Source organism: Trichomycterus rosablanca, unplaced genomic scaffold, assembly GCF_030014385.1.
Source record: "Trichomycterus rosablanca isolate fTriRos1 unplaced genomic scaffold, fTriRos1.hap1 scaffold_243, whole genome shotgun sequence".
NCBI classification, from domain to species: Eukaryota; Metazoa; Chordata; class Actinopteri; order Siluriformes; family Trichomycteridae; genus Trichomycterus; species Trichomycterus rosablanca.
This window is the reverse complement of record NW_026947071.1, coordinates 39,395-49,910: the sequence shown is the minus strand read 5'-3', so window position 1 is coordinate 49,910 and position 10,516 is coordinate 39,395. Positions and strand designations below refer to the sequence as shown.

Genomic DNA, 10,516 nt, shown 5'->3' with positions numbered 1-10,516 from the left:
GGTCCAAGATTGAGAAACATTAGCAGTTTCAGGATGGTAGCATTCAGCGCATGTGCAGTACAACAGAGCATCACAATTGCTTGTGCTAGTTAAGAGTCACCTTTTAAATGACATGTTAATTTCCATCCATTCATCCAGCTTGAATATCATAATACCACTAGTAGTGTTATAAGGCTTGTTCGACTTAACCCGGCGCTGCGCAGACCGATCGCCACCTGGCTTGCGTCGGCGCCACCGGCGCGTCTCGATGACAGACTGGTTATAATCTCGCGAGAGCGGGGCGGCTGCAGGCGGCGGAACCGGTTCCCTGCAGTTGCTCTCCACGGGCTGCGCTGCCTGAGAGACGGCTTGATGACGGCAGAGCTTAATCCTCATTGGCTAGAAGCGCCGCTGAATCCTCTGGCGGTTGTTTCGTTTCATTCTAAAATGTAAATCTCAGTTTATTTGTCTTAAAGACCCGATATGTGCGAAATACTATCATGCTTTCTAGTAGCATGACAGTTTATTTTCGTACAAATTGCAACATTTCATAATTATCATTCCATATCATGAAAAGACTCAAGTAAGCTACCTGATATTCTTTAATGTAACAGATCTTTTAATCTTGATGTTTTTCTAGAACTTCTGATGGGTCTTGTCTTCTAATTTTATTAATATAAAGCAATCTAAATAGCTTTAATATTTTATATCTTAACTGTTTTAATACCACTATCACTATTACACTTTGATTATTTTTCATTGTTCTCTGTAAACTTTGTAAACATTTTAAAATATGCTACATTAATAAAAATGTGTGGATGTGCATGGTGGATGTTTACAAGAACCAAGGCCAGAAGGTAAGCTGTTCTGGAAGAACAAAACAATCTTGTTCAGAAGATGATTGTGTTAAGAGATTCATCTTCAATAAACCACAGCCACTATTCATTATCAATGCCTAAATAACTGATTTGTCAGTGCTTGAAGAAGCACAAACTTCTACACAATTGTACAATGTGCATATTAACCACATTATTCATTAGTGACTCATACTGGGCACATCGGTGAGCATACTGAAGTTTACTGTTTAACAATGCATCTATAAAATACAGTGGCATGCCAACATTTGGGCACCCCGGTTAAAATTACTGTTACTGTGAACAGTTAAGCAAGTTAAAGATAAAATTATCTCCAAAAGGCATGAAGTTACAGATGACACAAAAACATTTTTTTTAATTATGTCTCTATAATGAATTACATCTTGGTTGTGAGGTTGTAGTGAATGTTGTTCATCATCCTCTTCATCCTGCACATCATCACCATGGTCTCCTGGCTCCAAGCAAACACTGTGTAGAATGCAACAGACACTGCTGAGCTGATGGACTGGACATTCCTCATGTGCAGGCATTGGAGTCTCCTAAACTTTGCCGAAGGCCTAGCTGTCAAGTGCCCATTGTCTCTGTAAGGCCTCATCAGTTGGGGCAATAGAGGGTAGGATGAATCCCCAATTATATACATCCCTTGTGGGACCAGGGACAGGGGATCTTCTTCTAAAAGACAAGCAACCTCTGTGAGGCGAAAGGCTCTGGCATCATGCCAGCTACCAGGATGACCCACGCTGATGTGGGTGAACTGCTGGTGACTGTTACAAAATCCAGTGAGAATGATAGAATAGAACTGTTTCCTGTTAAAATATGCCAGGGGGTTGTCACAGTGTGGCTTCTGAATATGAATGTGGCATCTATCTACTGCACAGATAGTGTTTGGAAAACCAGCTGCTTGAAAGCCTAACAAAGAATTGTGCAGGGTTTGTCCTAAAGGCCAGCAAATGTGGTGTGCCATGTGAGTACAAAACTCATGGAGATGTTTGGCAAGAGTGGATTTTGTGATATTGAATCTGTCTGAAATACCCCTATATATATGACTCCTGGTTCAACAGTGTCCATAGACAGGCTAGGACACTCTTTGTCAGTGGCAATTTTGTCTGCTGTGGATTCATATAGACAGGGCCAATGGTGTTTATAAGATCCTACATAGTAAGTGAGAGAAAAGAAGGTTATCATATCGTACCTCCACTTGTCCTTTGGAGAGTCTGAAATGACCTCTAAATTCTGAGAGACTATAGAGGGGGACAACATCCTCTACAAAATGTTGTATTTTTGGAACAAGCCTAAAGAAGGGTAAATGTGATTAAGTCCTTACGTAGACAATATAATTAGACAGTTTGGACTTTAAGCCACTTTGATATGTGTTTGATAACATGTTTGTTAGAACTTTTCTTTTTCACCAATCTACAAGATAAATGAATGATGAGTAAAACTATATTTATTTACAGATTTTACAGAAACTTAGTTTGACACTTTATGGTCATCTATATTCACCACTATGGATTTGGAAAACAAACGCTGGGCTTAACCTGCTCAATGATCAAGAATGTTTAGTTCGATTTCACGCAAAAGCAGAGCGATTTCTACTGCATTCACTTCATCAGCCACGAAGAACGCAAACGCCACGAGATCCGCTGTAGCTCACGTTTGTTGCAGGTGGCGACTGTCCGACTTGACGGCTTTCTTTTAACCTCCTCCCCCAACTGCAACCAGCTGCTCTCGCTGACCACCAAGGCGAGGCGCAGTTCATCTCGAACAAGCCTACATACTTGCCTGGTATTCCCAGGCGGTCTCCCCTCCAAGCACCAACCAGGCCCGACCCTGCTTAGCTCCCGAAATCGGAGGAGATCGGGTGTTCTCATGGTGGTGTGGCCGTAAGCGAGATAAGCTGCAAACAAGCTGCTTCTTATAGAAGAAATAAGTAATTAAAAGCTTAAAATTATTTAGGTTAGTTCGTTAAATTTCAGGCATGCTTATGTAAACAAAAATCTTAAATGGATGACTAATGAAATTAATTTATGTATAAATAGTGTTTATGGTTTTACGCTTTATGTTTAAAAAAAAAAAAAAAAAAAAAAAAAAACCAACAGCAGCAATTAATGTTAATAATAATAATAATAAGTCAGAGTGAAAGATTTATGGTTTTCAGGAAAATTCACGTCTTTAAAATCACCATGTTTTGTTAAACTCTCTAAAGTTTTGCTCAATACCAATAAAAAAGACACAGTGTAAACCAAACACCCAAATCAATCATTACATTCATATTGTAAGAAGGACAGCTTAGTCTACAGACTGGAAGCAGGTGATGAGATTTTGTGACCATATAAAAAAAAAAAAATTAAAAAAAAAAAATTTGTGATGTCGCCCTCTTGTGGCACTTTTGGGGAATTGTAAAAATTAACACTTTAAACATTAAATTAAAGAAAGACACGGAAAAAAAAACATACCAGAATTTTATAAAGAGGTTTTTAGAGCATGGAAAGATTTTATGGATTTTACTATTTTTACTTTTAAAGAAAGAAACCAGATCCTGAACCAACCCCTATTTCTGAACCCAGCCTTAAGATTAGAATATAAAGGAGACAGAATCAAACAGCTAAAAGACATTTTATATGAATTTACACACAGATTTTTACCCACACAGGCATGCACTGACTTAATTAAAGAAAAAGAAGAAATGATGGAAAATAAAACGGAGGAAGAAAATTATGAACCTGAAATTAAAGTAGAAATAAAAATGAAAACAATAGAATTTGAACAATGCAAACTAAACCTTTCTACTAACGATTACTAGGTAAAGTGTGGGTACAACCCAGAGGTGGAAAGTAACAAATTACATTTACTCGTGTTACTGTAATTAAGTAGTTTTTTGTGTACTTGTACTTTTTAAAGTAGATTTTACAACCAGTAATTTTACTTTTACTTCAGTATGTTTTGTATTAAGAACTGTAATTCACTACAATTTAAATAACATCCGTTACTGGTGCTAAAATAAAGGAGCTGTAATCTAGGTATAGAGTAGGGAGGGAAGGGTGATTTTAAAAGTTTAACATGTTTGGAGTTTAATGCTTCGTTATTTGACAACATAGTAAGTTTTGTCTTACATCTTGAAGGTTTCTTTGGGTCATTTAGTGAAAGTCACAACACTTGTAACCTTGACTTGTTTTGAGTTATGAGATCTGCAGTATGATGTTGTTTGGTATTTGTTTGTGATAAAAAGAAGGCTGGTCTATAGAATCCACAATTAATGCCAACTTCAGTGGTTATACAGTTTATAAAAAGTTTTATGGGATGGTCTGTACTAAAGTGACACATGACACATCTTTAAATGTTTTAAATGTTGTATCAACATGTTTTTTTCTATTATCTTTTAATTAAAAACAACTATTGTAAGATTTATATCCACTTGTCCTGTTTGCATTACACAGGAGACACCCCCCCGCCCCCCGTTAAAAAAGTAACTAAGTAACGTTTTACTCTGAGTACATTTTAAATTAGTTACTTTTTACTTTTTACTTGAGTCAAAGCAACTTTACAGAATCCAGGACCAACAGACCAAAAATCCTTGTTGAGCAAACCGAGGGCGACAGTGAGAAGGAAAAACTCCCTTAAAATTACAGGAAAATCTTGAGAGGAACCAGACTCAGCAGGGAGCTCCATCCTTCTTGGGTGGCCTAGAGGAGAATTTAAATGAATAAAATGTACAGGGCTAGTGATAGCTCAGTGGTTAAAGTACTGGACTAATAAACAGAAAATTACCAGTTTAAGCCCCGCCACCACCAAGTTGCCACTGTTGGGTCCCTGAGCAAGACCCTTAACCTTCAGTTGCTCATTGTGTAAGTTGCTTTGGATAAAAGCATATGCTGAAAATGTAATGTACACAAATCATACATACACAAACCTTACCTAAACAATTTTAAGCTTTTAAATACTTATTTATTTAATTTAGTTTCAATACAACACGAAGCTGGCAAGAAAAATAAAATAAAAATAAAAGTAAGAGATAGTTAAAGGTTCTTCTGTATAAAGTGTTTTGTGTGATTTTGTAGGCAGCAGTGAGAGACTTTTCTGGTACATGGTTAAGAAAAGGTTGAATCCAGATGATTTGTTGTGGTGTTTTTGTACTAAATGCAGGTGAAAGAGGATCAGCAGCAGCAGCTGAGCGGTGTGTTTGGTTCTCTGTGTGTTTTGTCACTGTTTCAGGATCTTTTATTTGAAAAGCTGCATGTAGAACAGAGAAAGTAAAAGACGACACACAGCGGAGTGAAAGGCTGAACGACGGACGTCTATAAGAAGCAGCTTGTTTACAGCGTTTCTCGCTTATGGTCACACCACCCTGAGAACACCTGATCTCGGAAGCTAAGCAGGGTCGGGCCTTGTTAGTACTTGGATGGGAGGCCGCCTGGGAATACCAGGTGCTGGAAGCTTTTATCCACACACACCCACCTTCACTCCTTCACCTTATTATTGTATTTTTATAATTATTAATTGTTGCCGTTGTGTTTGTTGTAATAAAAAGTGTAAAAGCATAAACAGCACCGTCTATAAATAAATGAATCCTCTTGTGCTTATAGACTAGTTGGTTTGTAGTGTTATTTTTAAGCTTCTACTGATGTGAATGTGTGAGTTGGAAAACAAAACATGACATTAGAGAAACTGCTTGGAAGAAAGTCTAGGACTGACTGTAATCCTCTCTAAAGCTACATGAGCAGTGTTGGGGTAGTTACCAGTGGCGGCTGGTCAATACGGGGCGCAGGGGCGCCGCCCCCCTTAAAATTATTAAGATGTTAAAATAAGTAAATTACATTCTGCAAAATAGTTATGAAATTAATTAGTCTGTTTGTCTAATTGTCTAATTAACTGTTAATCTAATGGTCATGATAGCATTTTTTAAATAAATAAATATTTGTATTTAATTGTTTACATTGTGCACACTTCCCATGCGCGGGGCGCCGGTATAATGAGTGTCTGTGTGCGTACACAAACTTTTGGCAAACATGTGGTCTGAGGCTGCTCTTTAATTGGTTGTTTTACATTTTCCACAGGGGCGCAGAGAGCTGCGTCCCGGATACACCCACTCTTATTAGAAGTGTGTCACTATTGGCTTATTTTTTTTAAACGCCGTGTGATTGGACAATCCCCGAGTCGACTCATTAACTGATCAATCGTTTATCAGATTGGTTCACGTTAAACAATTAGTTGCAGATTGGAGCAGCATTTCTTCCATAATGAAAGAAAATTCAGTATTGTCTTTACAAAAAAACGCTTTCACAAAGCGTTCACTGGAACAAAAAAAAAGGATAAAGGAGCTTGGACCGGATCGTCCCAATTTACAAATTCAGCAACAGGTAAGTGATCAAGGACGAGCCTACACCCGAGCCTTTTCCAGCTCTTGTTATGACAAACGGAGTTGGCTAGCTGGATGCGACGTAAGTAATGCCTTTTACTGCTTTCCCTGTTTACTATTTCAAAGTCCTGGCACGGAGGCGTTGTGGATAACGACCGGGGTACGAGATTTAAAACATCTTTCAGCTAGATGAAGGTTACAGGATCGCTGTTAGAAGGCACAATGAAGAATCGGCACATCCTGTCTAGAATAATAGACTGTGTGAAATTTTGTGGAGCCTTTGAGCTGGCCTTGCGTGGCCATGATGAAAGTAAGAGCTCAGATAATCCCGGAATTTTTCGAGGGTTGGTGGATTTTGTTGCTTCTCTTGATGGAGTGCTGAAGGAGCACATTGAGAATGCCACTGTGTTTAAGGGAACTTCAAAAACTGTGCAGAATGAGCTACTGGACTGTATGTTGTCTGTTCTGAAGGAACATATAATCAAAGAAGCCCAGGGAAGCGATTTTCTTTCAATCCAGGCAGATGAGACCATGGATATTGCCACGCAGTGCCAGCTTGTTCTTGTACTACGCTATATTGATGCTAAAAACAATGTGCAGGAAAGATTTTTTGAGTTCATCCCTTTGCAGTCGGCCACTGCTGATTCCATTGCTACAGCCCTAAAAGAACGTCTTGCAACTATCCTTCCTGAGGATCAAAAGGGTAAGCTCATCTGCCAGGCATATGATGGAGCCAGCGTGATGAGGGGTGCCACTGCAGGTGTTCAGAAGAAGATACAAGACATGTACCCAAATGCACACTACATCCACTGCTATGCACATCAGCTCAATCTGATAATGCAGCAGGCTACTTCTCACATAACCAAAGTGAGAATTTTTTTTTCTAACCTTGGTGGATTTGCCAGCTTTTTTTCCAGATCACCCAAGCGCACAAGTATTCTTGATAGAGTTGTGGCGCACAGACTACCAGCATTCAGCAACATCAAATGGAACTTTCACAGCCGTACCATCAATACTGTGTTTGAACACAGAGAGGACCTCATTCGCTGTTTTGAAAGCATACGAGACTCTGGTGACTTTGACCCCATTACTGTCAGAGAGGCAGGTGCGTTTGCCATGCTACTGGAGGATCAGGATTTTAAGTTCTTTCTGCAGCTTTTCCACCATATCATGCCTCATGTGGACCTCCTCTATTCCAAACTCCAGAAGAAGGTCATAGATTCAGTTTATATCAAGGAGAGCATTCAGCAGTTCCAGCAGGACATTCAAAAGATCAGGTAATCGTTGTACATTTTCCTCTTTTGTTTATTAGTATTATTGTTATTATTATTGTTATTGTAATTTTTTTCCTTTGCAGAAATTCTCTCCATTCCATGGTTGGACAAAGCAGTGAAGGTAGCGGTCAGCCAGTAAAGAAGCGTCGGACACTCAGTGTAGAACACCATGAAAGGATTGCTGCAGAGGTGAGTTGTGGAAGTCACAGTCCAATTAGATTTGTTTAGAGCTGTTTCTATGCTATGCATGAATGATCAGTGTATGTTGGTGTAATGCTTGTCAGCAATATATGTTATTATTCTTGCTGTACTGCAATATATGGGTAATATGGAATAAAACAAATTCTCATAACATTTGGTTCCTGAATTTTCTATAAACCTGTCCCACAAAAATGCTGTTCCAAAAATGCTTTAACACATTTTGTCTTGAAAATGGCAGCAAACTCATTTCTATGACTTGATCTATGACTAAATTTCAACAGTGATAGAAAAATAACTATTTAGATGTGAAATAAATAAATTATGATCACTTCATAATTTTCATGTTTATCCTTCTCTAGGTCTGTGATATCATACTGGGACACACCAGTGAGCGCTTTTCCTTCACAAACCACCTTGTTAGTGCCACACTCTTGCAGGGGGACAGGTTTGAACAATACAAGACAGCATTTCCTGAAGATGCACCGAGCAACACCTTAAAAGCCTATCCAGTGCTCAATCAAGGTAAGCTGAAGACAGAGCTTAGTCTTATCTACAGCAGGGAAGAGTTCAAAGCCTGTTGTGGTGCTGTGGGCCTATTCCAGATGTTTATGGAAAATAATCTTGAAGAAGTATTTTCAGAGACTGTCACTCTCCTGAAGATCCTCATCACCACACCCATGACCACAGCAGAAGCTGAAAGGTGCTTCTCAACCTTGAAAAGAATTAAAACTTTTCTGAGAAACTCTATGACCCAGGACAGGCTGAATGCATTGGCCATGTTGTCAATGGAGAAGAGACTAGTGACTGAGATTACTGACTTTAACCATAATGTCATTGAGAAATTTGCAAGACAGAAGGAAAGGAGGGCAAACTTCATGTTCAAATAGTGCTACTTTTAAAGGCTTGTTTTTTTATTGTTTTGTTTTTAATTTGTTGTTTTGTTTGCGCCCCCTCAAATTTTTTAGCACCAGCCGCCACTGCTTTTGGTGTTACAATTCGGCATAGAGCAGTCATATGTGGAACACTATTCTCTACTCAGCATTGATAACAGTGTTTTTACCTAAATAAAACCAGGTTCCACCGAGATTTGAACTCGTATCACTGGATTCAAAGTCCAGAGTGCTAACCATTACACCATGGAACCACACAGTGAGGTCTTACTTAAGTCCAAAAGTGAATAATTAGTCATTTAAGAGCAAGTTGGCTGTTAGATGGCGCTGTAAACAATGATTTGCGATTATATTTTGGGATGGAGCAGTCACATGTGGAACACTATAACACTACTAGTGATATTATGATATTCAAGCTGGATGAATGGATGGAAATTAACATGTAATTTAAGGTGACTCTAAACTAGCACAAGCAATTGTGATGCTCTGTTGTACTGCACATGCGCTGAATGCTACCATCCTGAAACTGCTAATGTTTCTCAATCTTGGACCTCACACCGGCCCCAAATAAAAGCAGTAAGGTCCCACCGAGATTTGAACTCAGATCACTGGATTCAGAGTCCAGAGTACTAACCATTACACCATGGAACCCTGACACCACAAAAACTAAACGTAATGATTCGCCATTTGCTGAGTAAATAAAGCAAAACTACACAACTTCAGACTTTACTTTTACATCTCAAGTGATTTAAACTTACGTGATTGATATAATTGATTGAAATCAATTGAACAAACTGAGGTAATTTAGAAGTTTTAAACACTAAATAAAAGTAATTTTAGTTAAACATTGCCACCCAAGTATCAAAATCACAACAAAACGTTCCACTGTTGGAAAATTGCACCAAGTTCAGGACTCAGTTGGCCGGTAGATGGAGCTGTAAACCCACTTTAGGACTTAAACTAACAAACAAGTGATCCTTCTCTAACTAGCAGATCCTATTAACCTGAGCTTCAAACGTTTTCTCTGACAAGTGTGAGGTCGTTTTAATGCCCCTCTCATTCAGGTCAGACACATGTGATTATTTTAATTTGCCAAACTTAATTGCCCTGTTGTAAAAGTTAGCAAGTCATGTGACCCGTGTGTACCGTCCAATGAAACAGCTGTGCCTGCGTCTCTGTGGCGCAATCGGTTAGCGCGTTCGGCTGTTAACCGAAAGGTTGGTGATTCGAGCCCACCCAGGGACGAGTGTCTTTTATTGCACAACCTGCCTGTTGATCAAACGGATATGAGAAACAACAACTACATTCTGTAGTCCCACAGAATAGTGGAAATAAGTAACTGATAAACATCCAGTAAACAACAGTCCTACAAGCACAAATATCCACCTGATAAGTCACCAGACACCGGTTGTCCAAAGTGGAAGAACGTCCTTTTGGTTTCAGTAGATGTTAAATGAAGATACTCGCCCAACGTGGGGCTCGAACCAACGACTCTGAGATTAAGAGTCTCATGCTCTACCGACTGAGCTAGCCGGGCTTAAGCAGCAGGTCAGAACAGAGAGCTCATCAGTCAGACCATCAGAGAGATGTAGGTTTAATTCACTAACATCACGACCAGATTAAGAACTAATTCACAGTTTACAAACAAACACAATTCCAAATGGTACTGACACACCCCCATACCATGACACACCCTGGTACTGGTACTAATAGTAATGGAGAGAGAAATTTTGACTGTATTAGAGCTGCTGCTACAACAACATAATGAAAAGCTCGACCTACTCAGGTCCATCACAAATGCTCTTGGAAAAAATGATCCAAAACAAATTGAGGATTTCACTTCTCCACTTGCCATCGAATCTCAGTTCAGACACTTTGACATGAACCTCTAGACTAGTAAGTGCTTTCTACGTTAAACTGTTTTTTATGTGTTATGTATGT

At 39.1% G+C, this 10,516-nt stretch overlaps 2 non-coding genes and 2 pseudogenes across 2 annotated transcripts; 1 reads left to right on the top strand and 3 right to left on the bottom strand.

Annotated features, from left to right (window-relative positions):
* Positions 1-2,621: 2,621 nt before the first annotated feature.
* LOC134307065 (5S ribosomal RNA) lies at positions 2,622-2,743 on the bottom strand (annotated as a pseudogene).
* A 2,438-nt stretch (positions 2,744-5,181) lies between these two features.
* On the top strand, positions 5,182-5,290 carry LOC134307064 (5S ribosomal RNA; annotated as a pseudogene).
* A 3,467-nt stretch (positions 5,291-8,757) lies between these two features.
* trnaq-uug (transfer RNA glutamine (anticodon UUG)) lies at positions 8,758-8,829 on the bottom strand. The gene has a single exon. It is a non-coding gene; the product is annotated as a tRNA-Gln (tRNA).
* A 325-nt stretch (positions 8,830-9,154) lies between these two features.
* trnaq-cug (transfer RNA glutamine (anticodon CUG)) lies at positions 9,155-9,226 on the bottom strand. Its single transcript has one exon. It is a non-coding gene; the product is annotated as a tRNA-Gln (tRNA).
* Between the last annotated feature and the right edge of the window lie 1,290 nt (positions 9,227-10,516).